At 40.7% G+C, this 23,177-nt stretch overlaps 1 long non-coding RNA gene across 2 annotated transcripts in view; it reads left to right on the top strand.

The window, feature by feature from the left end:
• The window catches only part of LOC133474517 (uncharacterized), a 39,889-nt gene that overhangs the window by 7,237 nt on the left and 9,475 nt on the right, over positions 1-23,177 (top strand). For both annotated transcript variants that reach the window (XR_009787525.1, XR_009787524.1), the window contains exons 5-6: positions 1,173-1,301; positions 1,433-1,567. This is a non-coding gene — a long non-coding RNA (uncharacterized LOC133474517). The remainder of the gene's footprint in view (positions 1-1,172; positions 1,302-1,432; positions 1,568-23,177) is intronic.

Genomic DNA, 23,177 nt, shown 5'->3' with positions numbered 1-23,177 from the left:
GAGAACTTGATGGGTTATCATTATGCTTATCTGTAAAGCTGGGGGGAAAAAAAAAAAAAAAAAAAAAAAAGTCCCTTTTTGTTGTTGGCATTGGTAGTTTGTTGGAGAACATTCAGCAGTAATCATTGTATGCTAATTGCATGTTGCGAAGTAGACTCACTGAATTGTTCAGGAGTGGTTGCCTTGGTTTTTCACTGGCTTGTAAGTTTTTTGTGTTTATGGCACAGGTTCCTGATGAAAGCCTGGAGCATAGGCATATATCAGAGCTCCAGCACTAATAAAAAGGCCAGCAAGCTGTGCTCTTCTCCTTCTGGGAACCACACCGCTTTTTTTTTTACAGCTTGTCTGACAGCAAGATAAAGTGCCCTTCCAATTAGAAAAAATATTTGTCCGCATACCTACCGACAGCAATTGTAGGTATTTATTTTTCATGCCATTTGATCAGGAATCCTCGCTATTTTCTACAGGAGCTTTCTTATCGCCGCGCCCTGGGTATGCACATGTTAATGTGGTCCCCATCACCTCACCCTTTGCGGTATAAAGAAACATGCCCAGTATTATTTTGGTGTCTTTCTTCTTTCTTCGTCTAAGGGTTGGGCTGCACCCATGTTATGTTTTGGCATGAGTTTGGGAGCGAGGCAGTGTTTGTTTTATATTTCATTCTGCATGAAGGAATTCATGCTGTTCTCTCTCTCTCGCTCTCTCTGTGCGTGTGTGTATGTGTGTGTGTGTGTGCCTGAGTGTGCTTTTGGGTAAGGTTGATGTCATCCTTGTTGCCCTTGTCATCTATCTATGCCTCAGTGATGTGTGCATATACATAGACTCAACTGCTGATGCTCGATCATCCCTATATCTGTTTAAGAACACTGTAGACGTTTTCCGTCCCCTTTTTCCATAGAGTGCATTAAAATTAAATTTTCTCTTGTTGTTGTGAAAAGAGGAAAACGTAAAAAATAATTGGCTACAGGAGAGAACAAAGGGCTGGCTCCTCTCTTCTCCCTGCACACCCCCAGCCAGGCATTAATACCAAGCGTGCTCTATTGTTCCGCTGTCTGCAGCCATCCCTCTAGCCAGACACTCAGCTCTGGAGAAGTCACTTTTAATGTCTGATAATCAAGGTGAATTTTCAAAAAGCTGCCATTTTCAAATGATGGCGTATATATTATGTGTAGATGGGAGTTCAGGAGCAGAGAGCGCCATCAGAGGCTTGGGTCAGCCTTGCAAAGTGAAAGAGAGACATCTAATGGTCATAACATGAACTGCAAGGTGATTGCGCCACAGCGGGGCCAGCTAGAACACAGGTGGGTTTTACATAATAATAATTAGAATATGATTTTTATGCTGTGAATCTTTGTGACTATCTTACTGATTAACTGTAAAGTATGGACAATATTGCAGCCTATCTGCGTGTGTGTCCTTTGTCTCCATACAGAAGGGAGCTTCTCTGCAGTAATATTGGGGAACCAGGCAGTCAGCAGCAGAGCAGTAGAGCTCCATTTCCCCGCCACAGGCCACAGAATCATCTTCTCCTCGCTCCTCCCACTGCTCCTCACCCCCCCACCTCACGGTATGATTATTTCTCCTCCGCTCCACCGCCCCATTATATTCCAGGTCCGCAGTTATCCCACTCTGTTGTCATTTTTCATGGTATATATTTCCCTGTGTGCAGCAATGCACATTTGCTCGGAGCCAGTGCAATGTTAAGGATGTGGAAATATGCAGTATGCAATATGAGTGTATATTTATTTCCTTTGAGGAAAAAAGGGGAGACTCTCCCCATGTATGTTAACAAACATGACTGCTGTGCATGCACTCACCTCCAAGGCTTTTTACTCACCTGGGAAACCAAATTATAAATTTGAGGCAGGCACAGTTGTTTTTTGTGCAGTGACTGTTAAAATCTTGCCTGGTATTTTGGGTGCTATAGATTTTGCTTGTACAAACATATGGGTGTGTTGTTGGTATGTGTGGCATTTCAAACAGACAATTGTACAAGCAATATTTTCTGATCTTTTTGTCATCTAGGTTTTTTTAGCTTCCCCACTATACTGTGCCAAAGAGCACCATTCATTTGTCCATCCATTTTCAACGCCATTCTTTGGGTGGGGGTTGTGCTTGAGCTTATCCCAGCTGACTTTGGGCAAGAGCCGGTAAAACCCTGGACGGGTCGCCAGTAAATCGCAGCGCCAAAGTGCATCGCAATAACACACAACAATAACGTATTGTACTATACACTCATTACCATATTTGGTATAGCTACACACACCCAATGAGATCCAGTTCATTCAAATCTTATTTTACAGAAATCATAAACAGTGGCGGTTTCTGGTATGTGCGATATGTGCGGCCACACAGGGCAGGGGGTGCGGGGTGTGGGGCGTGGTCAACGTACCCACCGCCATAGAAATCCCATGTGAAATGGTTTACCTTTGGCATCATGACACAACAATCATTTCTATTTGTGTGGGGAATTTTCGCCCCCGTATGGAGACATTATAAAAGGTCTTCAAGGATTTTACAAACAAGTGCTAGTCAGAGGTTATCAATGTCAAGAAGTATGAGCTTTTCGTTGTTCGAAGAGCTCTGTATTTGGGGGAGGAGCTAAAGTTAGCTCGGAGGTCTTGGTTGGGGGTGGCCATGGTGCCGACGGTCCGGCACAGGGCGGCATTCAAGCTCGGACCGCCACTGATCCTAATGTTCCCTTTTAACAGGCCTGGCATGACGGATTATAGTATTATTATTATTATTATATACGCTTATCCTGTCGCGGGGAGCTGGAGCCTATCCTTGCTGACTTTGGGCGAAAGGCGAACTACACCCTGGACGGGTAAATTAAGCAGGGCAACGTTTTAGAAACACCTCTCACATTACAAACATTGTTAATGGAACTCCAAACTGAAAATTCTTTGCAAATCGGTATTGTGGATGATGTTGGACTTGAATCCAATCTCATTAGACTGTGGAAGAGTGACTGATGTTATGGTCAATGAGTGGAGAGACCCAGCAACCCTGTAGAATAGACCAACAGGATTTCAATTAAATGAGTGCTTAAGGCAGTATTTTGTAAGGTACACATAACTACTGAATCAAAAATGAAAAAAAAAAGTTTACTCCCCAATTTGCTTGCTTGCCGAGAAAAAAAAAAACAAAAACTTGAGAAGCTGCACGAACAAGCTTATGAAACAACACAATACTAGTGATAAAAAAAATAAGATAAAAAATCCATTACTTTTTAAGTAGTTTTGTACTCTTTGGAAGTTTTGAGATGATTGATTTCAGCTTCAATAAAGTACATATACCATAGCTGTAGGCTGTAACATAGATCAAATCATACTGTATCTCCTAGTAAGTCTTGTGTCTCCTAGTAAGTTTGAATGTGCCGCCGGCAGGGTTCCTGTCATGTCTGTGTAAATACTGCCGAACAACAACATGAAACTCAATTTCCATCCTTTTGTGTTGATTCAGAAAACGTGCAAAACTGAATTCATCTCCGCGCGCACAGCGTGGGCTCGTACCCCAGCATTTGCACCTGCTACACCTGGTATCCCGCCTTGATGTCACATTGTTTATGAATAACTTGCCTTCAGTGTGATTGCATAATAATCGAGCAAATCAAATGTGTGAGTGCTCTATTTGTTCCCAATAGCAGAGATCGTGTTATTTTTCTCTGAGTGGTTGGAGGGCATGCTTTCAAAGTGTTGATCTCAGCTGTGGTGCAGAATAAAGACAGAGGAAAGAGCCACAGGCAGTCTGATGTAAGGATGTAACGAGAAAGAGAGGTTGGTGTTACTGATGTGGCTCGCTGCCAGGCTGGGCACTGTGCCCACGAGGAGGCAGCACCGGCTGTGGCAAACAGATGCACAGACAGTAACGGGCCCAGAATCCCAAGTTTGTGAGGAGAGAGTTGAGGCTGACTGGCAGGAGTGATTAAGTCGACATTTGCATGTGAATTAGTCAGGTTATGACACATCCCGTGCGCGCTAGGGACGTTGGTGGATTGACAGTCAATGTTATGACACCATGTCAGCGCTGTTTCTACTTTATGGGTCATTACAGAAATGGACGAAGAATTAGGCACCGACATTTTTGAAAATCTTTTGGTTATTTTTGAAAAAATATATATTTTTGGTTTTCTTTTCAAGGCAAATGGGTATTAAAGTACCGTATAATTTGATTCATCCAGCTCACCCATCAACACTTTTTTTTTGGAGATATTTTATTTGTCGCGTGCTGTGTTTGGCGCAACCCCGTTAAATCAGGCACCAGAAAAACATAAACAATGATGATCCGACTTAAAGAGCTATTTAGAGATATAAGCCGTCATTTGGGTGACATTGCTTTGACTTAGGAGCAAAATTTTGAGATACGTGCGCTGTACAGTGGCAGTGAATTTAACTCAACTCTGTGCCCCACTGTTGTAAGCCTTTACGTATTGGATATTTGAACACAAACAGTGGTGTGACACATGTAGACAGATAGTATAACAATACTCTCAGGCATATATTTCTTATCCTTTGCGAAGAACGACAAATATTACTGCGACTTACTGAGCTCGGTTGTGACCATCTCCACGTATGTCCGATTGTCTGTATTTTACTGCCCCGGGGAGCCATGGCACGCACACCAGGAGGAGCGCCACAATGTCCATTGGATTGAAGCCAAAACATGTCAAAAACAGTTGAATTCTTTACAGTCTATTTATTTATGTCATTACTGTATGTTTTCATAAAGTACAATATTATAGAAAGATATTTTTTTTCCGAAATGCAACATTGATGGTACGATCAGTAAAGTTATTCAATCAGCTATCAGCTGCTTTTCCCTTTCATTATTCACTTTACTGTTCCCGTCTATTGTTTCTCTGTGCACTGCTTGCGTAAATACTTTCGACAATGCAACACAAATGTTATCTTTCTGCTTTGTATGCATTTACAGAATGTCTGCCTTTCTACATGCTGTATTATCGTTAGCGCTCTGTTTCTCTGTGTTCTTAAAATATTTCACACACCCCTAAGCATAGTTCTGCACTGTAGACTCACCGTCAGGATAAAATAAATAGTCTGCAGTTAATTATGGAAAGCCAGCTCTGGCTTTGCCCCGGTGATTTATGAAGTGTGTTTGTACGCATTCTGCAACGCATTTTTCTTAATGTATTTTAAATCTGACTTTCAATTAATTTCCCCACAAATGTCTTAATGATGTGAGAGAGGGCTTAGTTAATGAGGCCACTGAGGTGAAACGAAAAGGCAGTACAAGGTCTTTTCCAGGTCCTAGCCCAACCACGTCTTGTCGTCTATTTTAGCATGGGTTGATGAGTTTGATGGGTCAACCTCTGATTTTCATAGGACACAATGGAAATTGAATCCATTTCAGAGTCAAACTGCTGTCATCATAAAACATTTATTTACTAAAGGCAACGTTTTAAGTAATCTACTTAACTACATAATGCAAGAAACTATATAAACATCACCCTTTGATGTATGATGAATGCATAGTTTAGGAGCTTCATGTATTGCTTTGCCACCTTCTTGTGGCATCTTGGTGTTGAGGAACTACCTCAACATGAGTTAAGGAGCTTCATGAAGTGATTGCCCCCATCCATACGCAAACTTTCAACCTTTTTTTGGGGAGGCGGGTCAATTACTCCCAGATTTTCACACAAATAGTTAGGGAACATTGTATACCCTTCCTTGTGCATTTTTTAGCTGGTCTCCCCAAACATGAGGAATTATTGCGAGATTTGCTCAATACGCTGATGTCACAGTTCACAGTTAATCCTTGCTCGACTTTAGTCCCATATCTTCCAGAAATCTGCCTGCAAACTGTTTTTTAGGACATCTGACATGTGAGATTCGGCTGGAGTTGTGATTGAAGTTGCATATCGTCATTGTCGGGCGGATTCCTCGTGTCTCTAAACTGCTACTGCTCAGAAATACAACCCCAATTCCAATGAACATAAATAAAAAAAGAATACAATGATTTGCAAATAATCATTAACTTAGAATTTTATGGCTGCAACACGTTCCAAAAAAGCTAGGACAGGGTCATGTTTAGCACTGTGGTACATCACCTTTTCTTTTAACATTTAATAAACGTTTGAGAACTGAGGACACTAATTGTTGAAGCTTTGTAGGTGGAATTCTTTCCCATTCTTGCATGATGTACAGCTTCAGCTGTTCAACAGTCCGGGGTCTCCGTTGTTGTATTTTACGCTTCATAATGCGTCACACATTTTCAATGGGAGACAGGTCTGGACTGCAGGCATCCCCGTCGAGTAACCGCAGTCTTTTACTACGATACCTACTACTACTAAGCGACGCTGTTGTAACACGTGCAGAATGTGGTTTGGCATTGTCTTGCTGAAATAAGCAGGGGTGTCCATGAAAAAGATGTTGCTTGGATGGCAGCATATGTTTCTCCAAAACCTGTATGTACCTTTCAGCATTAATGGTGCCTTCACAGATGTGTAAGTTACCTATGCCATTGGCACTAACACAGCCCCACACCATCACAGATGCTGGCTTTTGAACTTTGCGTCCATAACAGTCCGGATGGTTCTTTTGCTCTTTGGCCCGGAGGACACGACGTCCACAATTGCCAAAAACAAATTGAAATGTGGACTCGTTGGACCACAGAACACTTTTCCACTTTGCATCAGTCCATCTTAGATGAGCTTGGGCTCAGAGAAACCGGCGACGTTTCTGGGTGTTGTTGATAAATGCCTTTTGCTTTGCATAGTAGAGTTTCAAGTTGCACTTACGGATGTAGCACCGAACTGTATTTACTGACATTGGTTTTCTGAAGTGTTCCTGAGCCCATGTGCTGATATCGTTTACACAATGATGTCGGTTTTTGATACAGTGCCGCCCGGCTGAGGGATCGAAGGTCACGGGCATTCAATGTTGGTTTTCGGCCTCGCTGCTTACATGGAGTGACTTCTCCAGATTCTCTGAACCTTTTGAATATATTATGGACCGTAGATGATGAAATCCCTAAATTCCTTGCAATTGTACGTTGAGGAACATTGTCCTTAAACTATTTTCTCACACACTTGTTCACAAAGAGGTGAACCTCACCCTATCTTTGCTTGTGAATGACTGAGAAATTCAGGGAAGCTCCTTTTATACCCAATCATGGCACCCACCTGTTCCCAATTAGCCTGTTCACCTGCGGGATGTTCCAAACAGGTGTTTGATGAGCATTCCTCCACTTTTTCAGGCTTTTTTGCCACCTGTCCCAGCTTTTTTGGAACGTGTTGCAGCCATAAAATTCTGAGTGAATGATTATTTGCTAAAAACAATAAAGTCTATCAGTTTGAACATTAAGTATATTGTCTTTGTAGAGTATTCAATTAAATATAGGTTGGAAATCATTGTATTCTGTTTTTATTCATGTTCCAACTTCATTAGAATTGGGGTTGTAGAAAAGAATACTCTTGCTTGAGTTACCAAACACCACACCGTCCAAGTTGATATTATACCTTATACTGCGATCATGCTGTTGCGGACCAACATCAACACAACACCACCCCAAAATCCTTTTTCATTGCTGATTTAAATTATGAAAAAATCCTTAATTGACTATGCTGTAATTGATTAAAATGGTGCAGGTCGCTGCTGCCAGCCAAACTCTTTTTTAAAATTCTAAGAGCCATATGGGATGCAATTTAAAAAAAAAAAAAAAGATCAATAAATAAATAAAACAATGAGTTGACTAAGCAGTGTAATTAGCGCATAGTAATCTGCATGCACATTTACCCTCCTGGCTGGCTCGCTTCCTTCTGCAACTGGGTGTTGCATCGATTTTTAAGGAAAAGGCCTATTCAAACGTATCAAAGGTTACCATTTTCACTCTGTCTAAAAAAAAAACCAAAAAAAACTAGATTTTCAATCTCGAGGCGAAATAATCCCACAATGACATAAAGCTGCAAGGCTCCCAGGGATTGAGGAAGGGGTGGAGTTAATATGACACTTCTAAAACAGTTGAAGTGTCAAAAGGAGGTCATGGATTTGTTCTAAAGCTATTTTAACGTTTTTAAATTAGTTAATGATGTTTACAAATAGCAGATGAAGTGGGCAAAGACTAATAATATGGATTTGTGCAAAAATATAAAATGGACCATATTTGGACAGCGACAATCTATGATCATTCCCCAATACTGTGTTTTCACCAGGTTGAACAGAGGGTGTAAGTGTGCTCTGGCTAACACAATGCAAGGTCACTAATTGGCATCCTCACACCCACCATTGCTTCCATTCAATCTGGTTCGCTGAGCTTTTATAAGTGGACGTGTCGCTCGGTATGACTGTCTAATTCACACACATCACACCACTCACAAATTAGGCCCATAACTCGCATTCATAGTCACAGCGGGACTGAATTAGCCATTGTTTTGTTACATTTGTGACTAATGTCCTTATAGTTAAAGTAGCCATAAAAACCAGTGTTGTTACTTCCGCTTTGGTACATACTTCTTGTGCATCATTATATATATTATTTTTTTTTACTGGAAAACATGTACCCAGTGGCAGACAGAATTACACAGTCAAAATGAGATTTATAGGGACCGAAATTACAGCTCTTACTAATGATAATTGAAAGCAGAATATGTGTATGTGTGTGTAACTTAGATGAACTGCAGTGGAGGTTTGTTGCTCTCTAGAGGCAGAGGGAGGGAGGCCTCTGGCTCACAGACTCGAAAATACCTCGTATGATCAGAAGCATTTCATCCATCGTTTCACCCCCTTTCAAATTAGACCTATATCTCCTCTGTGTTTGTTATGCACCATCGTTTTTTTGCCAATTAGCATTAAGTGTGGTTATCTCGCTGCTGCAAGGACCTGGTGTGGGCTGTTGGAAGCAAGGCTCTGCGTAAACATGGTGGTCAGCTCACATCAGCCTTTCCCCCATTAGGGACATCCGCTCACAGCTCTTTGCATCAGGATCCTCTAATTTACCGCCTCCGCATACAGCCATTTATCTCCCTTTCCTCCTTTCACTCTCGCCTTGCTCTCTTTTTAATTTTCCTCTCCAAAACAGATCCGGCATTAAGCAGCCAAGCATGGCTAGCTGTAATGTGTCTCTCCTGAAGGAGCAAAGCAATGATTTAATTCCTCCTCCTTCTCTGTCTCTGTGGTCTCCTCTCCCTGCTCATGCACACATCATTACACACCAAGGTCTCATTTTCATCTCCCTGTGAGGGCACATGCAGGCCTTTAAGTAGTCGCCACACCACGGCCATTGCTGACAATCAATACCTGTGGTCAGGACGGAGCACGCAGGGCTTCCTAAATAGGCCCTGAAGGTCCTGTCATAAAACACCTCAGAGGCCATACATGCTAGACCATAAGGCACCTTTTTACTTTCTTTCATGACAGAATGAGCTGGGATGAAAACATACCACTGAGCCAAAGACGATGATCAACGGGGCACAACACAATACAGAAATTCCTCCTAATTAAAAGTTGAGGACAAGTGTTCACTCAAAAAGAGTGTTATTGTCTCGATTACTTTTTTTTTTTTATCTTCTGTTCCTTGCTTGCCTGATGTACATAACACACCCTAATATTCAATAATAATCCACTATTCTGTATTGCGTCTTGGTTTGAGACGTACTGTACTCTTCATTCTGACAAGCCAGGTAGATTATTCCACAAACTATTCTTTCATAACTACAAAATGGCAGCCACTTGGAATGTGATGGGAAGAATCCTTTCTGACACATCCATTCCCCATAACCTTAAGGCTTCAGTGTTCTACTTTGCTATTATTTTAAATTAAGAAACGCTATCCTTCGGGCAATTCTTAGATGTGAACTTTAAGGGTCCTCAGCTACAGATTTTTTTAATATTTTCTTTTACTTTTGCAATGGAGTGCTTCAGCAAAAAAGCCTTTCTCCGTTGAAGGCTATTGTAGTTCCCTGACAAGACACGAAAAAAGGGAAAAAAATACCATCCAAACATCCATCCATCAACCCTCTCATTGTTGTCGTCATTAAGGTCAGCTGAACAGTGCAGATTCAAATAACCGTTCCTACTTACAGTCGCAGTGTTATGGCCATTTAAGCAACGGGTATTTGATGCGACACGTGTAGTCAGACAATTTAACAATATGATAGTACTTGCAGGCATATATTCTTTAACCTTCGGGAAAAAATGACTAATATTACTGCAGTTTAATGAGTAACGTGCGAAACTCAAATTCTTGTGTGTCTCTGTGTCTATTATACTGCCCCAGGTGGCCAAGGCGTGCACACCAGAAAAAGATGCAAAAAAGCAACAAACGTTTAATTCTTTACATTCGATTTCATTTTGTCATTACTGTATGTTTTTATAAATTACAATATTGAGTGGCACATAACAGTTTGATTGATTGCTTGATTGATTGATTGCCCTGTAAAAAGGGCCTCGTTAGGTTTATACATGTTGTCCTGTTCTAATAAACTGCTGCTATCTCAGCATACATAATAATACATTTTTTCCCCCAAAATCGGAATTTTTGCATCCTCTAATCTGTGCCAGTAGCTAGTACCTTTGTCTTCTTAAAAATTGTTTTGTTGGACCAACATAAAAGTCTGAACCTTGCCAAGGTGGGGTCACATTTGCAAGGGTATTTTGTACCTAGTGGAATTCAGAAGAAAAAGTCGACTAATCTATAAACCGTTGAGCCAGTCGGATGTTCAAGATGATAACGCAATTTTACTCAGTTGGCATGCAACTGAAAGCCAGATAAACCCAGATTAAGTTTGTCACGCGGGTAGTTCCCTATTTAGTTTTTAAATTGTAGGACTAGAATAAGTAATGTATGGGCCAGCACAGGGTTAGCTTGTGGCTTGTTGACAGAGACAGAACAACGAGCGTGTTTCTCATCTTGCTTTGCCTCCAGCTAGCCTGAAGCCTACATTAAACAAACCGATAGCGAGCACTTTAATTACCTTTGCATTCACGAGCTCTCGCGTTCCGCCATTTTCCACTTTGCTTGTGCAGATGGGAAAAAAACCCAGATAGAAGGTAGAGAAGCATAATTACTTATTTTACCAGAGTGCAGCGGAATGCTTGTTGGCAAATGACTCTAATTCCAAATGGTTAACAAGATTTTTCTTTTTAATAGAGCCGAATCCACATGACGGCGAATGGCTTTCTTATTTGGAGCCTTAATGGCTTTTCATACATTGCATTTCCAATAAGCAGTACACTCCGGAATTAATATTGCACACTGTGTTGTGATGCAAATAGCAGCGAGATAGGAAAGCTGTACCTTCATACTGCCGCATACCTGCAGTATATTTGCAGCTCTGTCAACAAGCTTCACTGTCATGCCATTATTGGTGGAAATACAGTGCTATTATATGTTGTATTTCACTTCTAAATGTATTTTAATAAGTTGTATTTAAAAACTGAAATATTAAGTAATAAGTATTAAATATCACTGCAATCAAACGATTTATGTACTCTCGTTGAGAGAGTATTTTGGGCAATTTCTTGCGAGCAAACGGTTTAAAGGGTGCCTTCTCTTTTTTTTAATCTCTGTCACCATTCAATAGGATTTAGATCAGGGCTCAGCAGCATAGTGTTATGTTTTTTTTTCTTAGACATTCTCCAGTATTTTTTGCTGTGTTTTTGGATCATTAACCTCCCTTGATAGTCTTGATATTGTTGTATTTCCGCAATGACCATTTGTGGATTGAGTTGACTAATGATTAGTAATTTACTGTACTTTCAACTCGGTTTGGGGTTTTCAGTTCATTTGAGTTTAGAGTTAAGCATCCACTTGTCCAAAGGCTGAGCAAATGGCCAAACCTTAATCATCTATTTCGTCACATCGTCCACAAACATTCAACCTGAGTCTTTAGATGAATCACCGTGGCAAGTTTTTTTTTTTTTCACTTCATGCGCCAATGCAACCTGTCTTCCCAGTAATTGTCTCTGATTTCATCTGCATATCCGTAGGGGGGAAAAAAAATATGATGATCATTATAAGACACAATATTTATGAACCAAACACCAGCAGCTAAGTGCAAGGGAATTAGGAGGAAGGGACTGCTTTCATTAGGGTGGAATATTGATGCAGATAGTATAAGGCTTTTCAGGTACTGAAAAGCTTGTTCTCCTTGTATTCTTGCTCAATATGTGCAGGAACTACTTTGATGACTGAGTCAAAGTTTCAAGTCGGTATTAATTGGGTCACAGTCTCTGTTCTTTGTGCTTGTGTTGTGTCTGTTGAACGCTTGATTAATTAGATCTTCAAAAATTGTGACATTACCAGAAGCATTTTGTATGTGCTATTTATCTATTTCCTTTGATGTTGTTTTTTTTAGAAGTATTGATACCAAGCGATATAAGGACATTTTCAATGCTGCTCCTGTTGTAACTGCATAGCCAAACTGCAATACATGGATACAAGTTTTTATGGAGATAAAAGATTATGGAGGTATATCAAATTAGGCCTAATGACTAGTACGCTTGTCATTATTACTAGTACGCTCTTATTGTTATTTTGGTGAAACAGGGATTATGCAATCAATTATTCAAATCAACCATCTACAGTAAGTACCCCTTGAATCTTCGTCAAAACAAACGGAAGCAGCAGGACAGCTGATCTCAGATCCTTGTCTGCCATGCCTTCATGCACTCCTGGAAGGATTCTTCCCGGATCCTCCGCAGCTCTGTTTTAACGGCCGTCTTGATGTCGTCCACATCTTCAATACGGGTCCCCTTGATGACCCCCTTGAGCTTGGGAAAGAGGAAAAAATTCACATCCAGCCAGGTCAGGTGAGTAGGCAGCTTTCTCCAGCATAGCGATGTTCTTCTTGGCCAGGAACTGTTGGATGCTAAGGGCACTGTGAGTAAGCATGTCGTCATAATGAAGCAGCCACAAGGCTCGCCTCGTCTCGCCTACTGACCAAAACAAACGCCGCAGGATCTCTTTGTAGACGTGCTGGTTGATCATTAGGCCCGCGTTGAAGGGGAAACCCCGTTGTTTGGATTTGAAATATATCTTTTGTGATATCGGTCCTGGAACATTTGTGAGACGGACAACCATTCACACTAACATTCATCCTACCCCATCAGTGACACACCCATCATATCACACTATTTTGTATAGAAACGTCTTGGCAATATACACATCAATCATTTCTGTATGGTTTTAGTTCAAATCCGGTGGTGACAAAGGAACAATATTGAATGTTGAATAATTTTCCCAACTGAGTCCATGTCAGCCGGCACGGTGGACGACTGGTTAGCACATCTGCCTCACAGTTCTGGGGACCGGGGTTCAAATCCCGGCCCCGCTTGTGTGGAGCTTGCATGTTCTCCCCATGCCTGGGTGTTTTTTTTTCCGGGCACTCCGGTTTCCTCCCACATCCCAAAAACATGCGTGGTAGGTTGATTGAAGACTCTAAATTGCCCGTAGGAGTGAATGTGTGTGCGAATGGTTGTTTGTTTCTATGTGCCCTGCGATTGGCTGGCGACCAGTTTAGGGTGTACCCCGCCTCCCGCCCGAAGATAGCTGGGATAGGCTCCAGCAGCCCGTGACCCTAGTGAGGATAAGCGGTAAAGAAAATGATTGGATGGATGGATGGAGTCCATGTCAATTCCCCCATATGCATCACAAGAATGTGTTATTACAGATAAAGCCTCAGTGGATTTCATAAGACGCCCAATCCCTATCAAGGTCCAAGACGGACTGATAGTTTATGGATGTATCATTCCGACTCCTCATCTTCTTTATCTCCCCTCCCAGATTACCACCATCTCATATGTACACTCACAAGCACACAACCAATGCTCGTCGCACCCTGGAGGGCTCCGGTGTTTTCAAAGTAAAGACCACTTAGAGAATAGCCCCAGGCATCTGAATACCAAAGTGCGCTGTGTTACACATTAGAAGGCTTTCGACAAGTCAGGAACGTAAACACTGTCAATAGCTCACGTCTCCTCCCAAGAATACCCCAAATACCTCAAAACAGTGGGGAGGGAGGCGATATGGAATAGATAGTCAGTGGGGACTTGACCACATTAAGAGGCCTTCGTTCAGATGTGCCAATCATCAGACTGTAACAGTATGAGAGTGCAGGGTGTTTTAATATTTTAGCATGAAAATGTCAGAGAATAGCTTTCCAAGATGCTCCATTACCCAAATTTGGAATATGCAATAGTTGTATAGTGAATTATTATTAGAATAAAAAAATACACTGTTTAACCACTATACAATAAAAAGGTTGCGTTGATAACTTTATGAGTACCACCTAACGATAAAGGTGTCATGCGTAGTTTTATTTGAGTTTTAGAGTAATGTATTATGCTGAGAATAGTGCTGGTGTGACTCGTTCCCTGTCTGCGATCGCCACAGCGAGTCGCTCGTACGATTTGTCTGGCACAGTTTTAACTAACTAACTATGGGCCTTTTGCTTGACAAATAGTGATCCCACATTTCATTCTACCGATGTGCTTTTGTTAGTTATAAATGGTAAAGTACATAAGCCGGCTCTTTTCTTTTTTTTTTTAAGAATGCGACAAATTACGTAGCATAATGGTAACATTAGCACGCATGCTAGTGCTAACACAAAACAAGACTTTGACATGAAATTCACATCATATTCTCGCTTTAAGTTTCTTAAGGGTGAATTTGAGTTCACTAAAAGAAAAGACAACATTAAAAAAGCAACGTAAAGTGAGATATACCAGGAGATGAAATGTGTTGGTAGCAAACATCAAGCCCTCCTTTTATAGGCAGACATGTTAATGATCACAAGCGTCCTTCAATCTCCCAGTCAAGTAAATGAGGTTTGATCAGATACCAAAGCAGGAAGCTCATTCACAATCTGTCACCACCAGCATATTAATATTGAAAGCAAAACAATGCTATTAACAAACACTGCACTGGCAGGGGGAGGAAGCTGTAATCTAAATTTTTAATGACCGCGCCTGTGTGACAACTTCGTCTTTGTGCTTGGTGAAGGAAGCGAGCCAGGGCTGTCACTCTTACGACAGGCTACTCCCTTAAAAGAACAACAACAACTAGCTATTGCTTCTGTAAATAGCTCCTGGAGACATCTCAGCATCTTAATAGATATTGTTGCTGCTGCTTCTCTATACATGATACATAGATATTTTACTGGAATGATATTCTTAAGGAAGCCAGTGCGTTATGTTTCAGTCAAACCTCTGGAGGTTTAATATACTATGTGAATATGTGAGATATATATGTACAAAAGTATAAATGTGTACCCTGCAAATAAGCCATACATGAACACTATAATGGGAAATATTAGCTTCAGCTCTAATACATTTAATGTTTGGATGATCTTGGTGTGGAAGAACCAAGAAAAGATGGGAGCTCCTTCAATGTTGCTGTTGAACTCTTCGCCAGTTTTCTTCTCATCTTTACATCAATTTGGTAAGGATGTCCAGTTCTTGGTAATGTCTGTAGCGTATATTGGTTTTTGGATAAAACGTAATTTATTTAAGAAATCAATTTGCTGAAGGTGAACGCCTGCGTTCACTTCCGGTTTAGTCCGATAGACGTTTAACGCCAGAATCAAACTACTTTTGTCTCGAAAGGGCACCGCGTCACTTTTTATATGTATAAAATTTAGGAGAAAGCGACGACAAACCTCATAATCTAAAGGTTGCTACATTTTATGAAATACGAGTTCTAGATGACAGAGGCTTACTTAAACTCAAAACACACACAAAACATAACCAAGAGTGGAATTTTATAGAATATTTAATTAAATCTACGAGGGCTCTATAGGGAAACACCAAGAGGCTAACTACAGAAGAATGCAGTTTATCAAGTTGTGGGGGACGTTTTGGCAACTGGGTCAAGAGTCACTAATCGCTGTTGTTTGATATTTTCTCCAATTGATGGTGACTGTCTTGACTGAGTTCCATGGTTATATTTAACTCCTTTAGAAATTGTTTTGTACCCTTCTCCTGACTGAGACCTTGAGATACCATTGATGCTGTGGAAGCTCACTGGCTTGTGCTGCAAGATGTGACCGCAAAAATGTCAGGAAAAGACTATTATAACAGCTGAACTGTATTCGGGGTTAATCAGCGGCACTTTAAATGGTGCCCGGTGTGTGCTCACTCCCATTTAAAATGAGTTTGAAAGTGGTTGGTTAATTCTAAACACAGCCACACTCCCAGTTATGAGGGTGTGCACACTTCTGCTACCACATTATCACAGTTTATTTTTACTTCCCCCCCTGTAAAAGATTTCTTCCCCCGCACCACCATTTTTTCATAATTGAGTTGTAACGATAATAAATCACTAACATTGGAAAAGGTTTTGAAATTATTTATCTTGGTCTCATTTTTTTATATCACAAAAACCTGACATTTGAACATGTATTGATTTTTATTTTTTTTTATAGCAACTGTAATTCAAAGAGAAGCCATTAATACATGTAGAATGTCGCTTATAGCTCGTTTTCAAATGAAGACCTTCTACCTACAGTATATACAAGCCCACTTTTGTACATTGCGATTTAACCATGACCTTTGTATCAGGAAACAAAGCTGCAGGGAAAGGAATTCAGACACATGGACACATTTTCTAAGCGCAAAAGCCAACATTTGTCTCTCATTTCGAGTTGCTCTTGTCAACCCAGCAGCAATGCTTTCCCTTCACATGACAGACAAACACATCTTACTGCGGTACAACGATGATCAGAGGATTTCTTTGTGCTTTTCGTGATGAATTTCACCACCCACGTTCCACTTGGTTGACCAATACATTTTGTGGGAGTGTGGCCTGGTGGTGTTGTTCTTTAATAAGTCCAGAGGTGAGGCAAAGCAGGCATGTGATCAGTCATCCTGTCAGGATCGTAGCCTTTGATTATCACCCTACATATTGGTGGAGGCTTTAATCTGCCACAGCCGCCTATGTCACGGCCCAGTAGACAAGTTGGGGAAAAGGTCAGATTTCATGCCTGTTGAAAATGTGTATCAGCCAGAAAATGGGATTAGATTTGCATTTTTTTTTAAACGCAAGGGAACATTTTTTAATAAGTCACATTGAAACTTTTTGGTGACGAAATTGGAGTAGAGAATGGTAGAATAAGTAGAATTAATAGAAGATTGTGCATACTGTATAATCTTTGGCCATCAGCCAACTACAAACCCAATTCCAATGAAGTTGGGACGTTGTGTTACACATAAATAAAAAAAGAATACAAGGATTTGCAAATCATCTTCAACCTATATTTAATTGAATACACTACAAAGACAAGATATTTAATGTTCAAAGTGATAAACCTTATTGTTTTTAGCAAATAATCATTAACTTCGAATTTTATGGCTGCAACACGTTCCAAAATAGCTGGGACAGGGTCCTGTTTACCACTGTGTTACATCACCTTTTCTTTTAACAACATTCAATAAACGTTTGGGAACTGAGGACACTAATTGTTGAAGCTTTGGAGGTGGAATTCTTGCCCATTGTGGAATTCCTTGCAATTGTACGTTGAGGAACATTGTCCTTAGGCTGTTCGACTAATTTCTCACACACTTGTTCACAAAGAGGTGACCCTCACCCCATCTTTGCTTGTGAATGACTGAGCAATTCAGGGAAGCTCCTTTTATACTCAATCATGGCACCCTCCTGTTCCCAATTAGCCTGTTCGCCTGTGGGATGTTCCAAACAGGTGTTTGATGAGCATCCCTCATTTTTGCCACGTGTCCCAGCTTTTTTGGAACACGTTGCAGCCATAAAATTAAGTCAATGATTATTTGCTAAAAACAATCAAGTTTATCAGTTTGAACATTAAATATCTTGTCTTTGGAGCGTATTCAATTAAATATAGGTTGAACACGATTTGCAAATCATTGTATTCTGTTTTTATTTATGTTTAACACAAATTCCCAACTTCATTGGAATTGGGGTTGTAGGACACTGATGTTGTCGGAGACCGCTTGCAAAAGCTGGTCCGAATAGTGACATGCTATTGCCTATGGGCCTCAGTTACAGACTTCAGAATGGATCTTTAGTTACAACACAGAACTGGGAAACAGCTGATCAATCCATTTAGCCTTAGGCCACTGATTTGTCCATATTTACTACAACAGGCAAAGAAAAGCCACGGTCTTTTTTCCTCTCCCCTTCCTATTGATCTGGCGCTTTGAAAATCTGCCCTGCTGTCTAAGCTCTATTGATCACCCCCTCTCAACGACAGCCTCTCGCACCCATGTAGAAAAAGGACTGGATGAATTGAAATTTCATTTCCAGCAACTTGTTCTTGTTATTTTCACCCCTTCCCCTCCCACTCTACTGTGGGGATCTTGTGCCAGCTGTTCAACACTCCTAGAGAGCCAATTCAGCATGTGGCTCAGTAGCTATTGATAGCATTTGATCAAGTGATCGGTATTTGATTGTCTGCTGTGTTGGATGTCCGGATAGGCAGGATAAGCTTGAAATGGAAAGACTAGTAGACCAACTCCTGTTCATTTTTGTTTGTTTGTTTTCCCCTGTATTAATATCAGCTATGTTATTATGTGCTAAACAGTTGACAGAGTATAGAGAAACTTTGGGTGCAGTAGCAAAGACATGACTTGATGAGAAAGTTACATGAACAAATTCGATTTCTGAACAGTTCAAACATCTGTCACCGCCTAACTCTGTGGAAAGACAGGCGGAAATAAAAGCGTGACTGTTTCACTTGCTAAACTGAGATAGTTGACAGCTTGGCTTACTTTAGCTAAAACAGTATTGACTTTGCCTAACATCACCATGGTGGGAGTCAGCTGCCAGTCTGCTAATCAGATGGTCCTACATTTCTGACATGTATATACGCTTGATGTTGTACCATGGCAACAATCGACCATAACCAACATAGGATATATCTTTTATAAATCTATGTTCCTTAGGAGTACTAAACTAAAATGTAAACATTGAAAATGTACTGTATGTACAGTATGTAACATGCATTTTCTAATGTTGTTAACCATTTACGGTTACCTTCGAGGAGGTCCACAGAACAAACACGGATATATGGACGAGGTATCTGCAGCAAAAAAAAAAACACAGTAATTCACCATTGTTTGAAAACTATCTATAGGAGAATTATAAATGTGCAGATCTAAATCCGCCACTGGCTATTTCTGGACCATCCAACTGGACGACAAAGGTGAGACTGTAAACTCCAATCAAGTTAATTAGCATATTTGTTTGGAACATCGGTTCCATGTGGCTTATCAACAAGATTTTCCTAAAAAGGGAGGTTTTGTTTTAATTAACATTGCAAATCAGCCCACATTTCATTTCAAGACAGTAATGTAAATGCGTATTGTAATTAATTCTCATTGCTGCCATTGTAGCCCTTATTATGATAAAGATGATTATTCTATTTATGACGGAATTATGGTTGTGTTCCCCGAAGGCACATATTTGGCTCAGTCGTTGGCCAAACAACATTGTGAGCTGACACTGATAAAGACAAACACACAAACACCCCAGTGTGTCTGCTGCTGCGCCTGTAAAACGCTCCATCTGAATTGCATATCTGCCTTGCCACCAAGGTTGTCATAAACTGTATTAAGAAAAATGATCACAAGGCTTGACACAAATTGGAAAATAACATTTGGAAGATGGCCGCGGCTGTGGAAATTAGAGATATTAAAATTATAAATCAGTTTCTGCAGTACAGAAAAGAATAGGGTGTGCACGAGTTGCTACTTCTGTTTTCCCAATCTAGCTTTTTCTCCAAGTTCATATTCTGCTTTATTTCTCTTTTCGTTAATCTCGTACACTTTGTCTTTCTCCGGAGGCGAAGTATGGTCAGAGCTTGGGAAAAGTGGTTTTAAATGCAGCAACACCTAAATTTGCCCCACAGGGACAATCCCACCCAGTGTGCGTGTGTGTGTGCGTGTGTGCGTGCGTGCGTGCTTGTGTGCTGCCACTGTACTGTGTCTCGTCCGTTAATTGCTTGGGTCATCTCATCTCAGAGGTGTGATATGCATTATGCAAAAGTGAGGTGTGCTTACACCTTTAAAAAAGGAGGAAGCTTCAATCCCCTTCACACCTCTGCTGTACTTTTCTGGTGGAGGAAAAATGACAACTGATCCACAGTGATCTAAAGGCATTTTGCACACAATTTTCCCTCAGTATGGTGTTTGTTTACAAAATACAGTGCTCAACATAAATGACTACACCTCCTTTGAAAAGAGAGCTTTATACAGTGGTGCCTTGAGATACGAGTGACCCGACTTGCGAGTTCTTTGAGACACGAGCTGACGTTCGGACGATTTTATTTTATTTTTTTTTATTTGACTTGAGATATTCACGATTCACTATAGATGTTTGCTTTGGCAAATAGTGAACAGTTATTCAAAAACGAGGCTTCAAGCTGTTTAGTGCCACTCCCAGTTGAGGTTTATTGTCAAACTAAACATCGAACGGTGAGTATTTAAAACAAACACATCGCTTAGCCTTTAGTCCGCTAGCTTAATGCTAATGTGAATACATATCAGAAAACATATATATAAGCCTGTACTTAACTGATATTTGCACTGTGTAGAAACACATTCAGACATTCAATGTAACAGCATATATTCTTTATCCTCTGCGAGGAGCTGAGATGAGCTAAAAGGAGCTGAGATGTCTATACTGTACAGATGTTCATGTACAGTACATCCATCTGTCTGTTTTATACTGTTGCTGGTGGCCAAGGCGGGCAGCAGTTCAATAGCCATTCAATTGACGCAAAGTGTGACACAAACTTTTTAAATTCTATTTAATTATGTCACTACTCTGTTTTTTTATAAAGTACAATATTATGGTGTTCTTTTTTTCTCCTTAAAGAAACATATTACAATTTTTGTTGTTTTGGGGGAAAGATGATTTGAGATACGAGTGACTTAAGTTATGAGTCTGTTCACAGAACAAATTAAACTCATATCTCAAGGCACCACTGTATAAATTTCTCTGTGAACCTCAACAATTTTCCTAATTTTGATGAGGATAATACTCTTTTTCATCTAAAATTTAGCTCGACTTTCATTGGTGTGTACTAATTTTTTCAATACTGCAACAATAAATGAATTTGCGAGGGAAATTACAATGGCCCAGTTTTGTGAGAGTATTTTGTTGAATCCTAAATTTCTATTGGTTTTAATTGGGTTCCTCGGGCAGTGTTTCTATGCCACTCAGCTTCAGCTGCCCTTAAAATATTGAAACTGAATGGGACAGCGTGTGTGCGGTTGTGATACAGAAATGATTATTTTTAATCCTTTTTAATAGCGCGCACACGCTGAACTAAAAAAAGAAGTGGTCAGACATTAAGATGGATTTGAAGCGGAGGACAGCTGCCCATCACCAAAGTGTGGCCAAAAAAAGGCGGAAGAATCGACCCCGTTCGAGGAGAGAATCGCTGCGATCATGGATGACGCTGCTCTCTCAGTGGCCACAGCCGCGGCCATTTTCCAAATGTCATTTTCCAATTTGTGTCAAGCCTTGTGATCATTTTTCTTAGTTTATGACAACCTTGGTGGCAAGGCAGATATGCAATTCAGTGGTCCGTTAAATACACTGGTTAACAAATGAATTGCATTGTTGAAATCAAATGTTGCCGGGCGTGAATTGTTCATCGGTGCTAATTGTTCATGTCTCTCTGATGTGCAGATTTATGAGAAGAGTTTCCCAGCAGCACCTCTAAGTGTCAAAGCACCAAAAGCTGCAGAAATGTGCGTACGCCAGCCATGCAGTTGGCGTGACGCACCGCACATTTCCAGGGTCATGTCACTCTTGATACATCTGGAACGGACGCCACGTTTTTGTGCAAACGCACCTTTTGTACATGAGGCCCCAGATCCTTAATATGTTGACAGCAACCTCTCTTTAAAAAAGAAAAAAAATAAGTTCCCACTTTAAGAGGAGATGTCACGTACTGTATGTTGCCGTCAGGATGGACATCAGAAGCTCTTTTTAAAGCGAGTGCAGGAACAAAATATTCATTGTCTATGGCCTCGAAGAATGAATGTTATATTCACATATGCTGGTCAAATATTTAGAGAAAGGTCCACAGTAATCCTTCATGGTCGTGAGAGGCAGGAGGTCATCCGTTTTAAGAGAAATCACTTTCTAAGGCCTGCTTCACAGTCATTCCAGCTTGAAATTTAATTTCCTTTGCAATAGCAAATTGTGTTCTCTATTGCCCATTCAAGCCTGCAGTCACCTCCGTAGAATTTCTTAACACTGTGGCTCCTGAAATGTCAGGGAAAGACCGAAATATCTAATGACCATTACTCTTGTGGCTGCTGTAGACTGTGGAATTGGAAATGTGGCCATTAGAGTGCTGAGGGGGGAAAAAAAACTTGTCAAGCTCAACATCTTTGATTGATATCATTGGGAACCAGTCATGTTTTTCTTATGAGCGAAAGCATTATTCAATGGACGTGGACGGCTGAAAAGTGGGACCAAGAGATCTTATCCCTATTGTATTGTTAAGGGTTGCATGACCAGATTTTTCGAAACCAATGTGATAAAAGTCGAGTCGACATCTACTAGCCACTGATTTATATATATTTTTTTAATACTGTACAATTAAAGGAAAGTCACTGGAGGGAATGCTTTGCAATAATCCATATGCAACACCAATGGACATCTTATACGTATACACCAAATTTATGCAGAACATACACATTAGAACACAAGAGCATATGGACGTGGGCTGGGTTCAGGTTCTCCCGCTGTAGCCTGATGGTATTTCCATCCATCCATCCATTTTCTGAACCGCTTATCCTCACTAGGGTTGCGGGCGTGCTGGAGGCTATCCCAGCTAACTTCGGGCGAGAGGCGGGGTACACCCTGGACACCAGCCAATCGCAGGATGGTATTTCCATCCAGTGAAATAATCATGAAAAGCTCTGTATACTTGCCACTGGGAGAGCCAGGCAACATTTGCACAATTTGGCCCACATTGCGTGGTCTGAATTTGCAGTGTTCGCAAATAATCATGAAGCTATTCGTGTTAGATGGAATAATTCCCAGCTCTCCTTCCACTGTGATAGTACGGGCCGAAAAGTTGTTGAAAATCTTGCTGGAGCCTGCCTTTTTCAACTCCCGTGGTTCTTCCGCACCAAAGTTGGGGATTCAGAAATAGAAGACAATTTAAATCAAATATGGGTCTACCTCCTCCTCAAGTCCAAAACTTGATTAGCAACTAGTTGAGGTCA

Source organism: Phyllopteryx taeniolatus, chromosome 2 (genome assembly GCF_024500385.1).
Source record: "Phyllopteryx taeniolatus isolate TA_2022b chromosome 2, UOR_Ptae_1.2, whole genome shotgun sequence".
Classification (NCBI taxonomy): Eukaryota; Metazoa; Chordata; class Actinopteri; order Syngnathiformes; family Syngnathidae; genus Phyllopteryx; species Phyllopteryx taeniolatus.
Note: the sequence above shows the minus strand (reverse complement) of the source record. Positions and strands in the feature narration are given on the sequence as shown.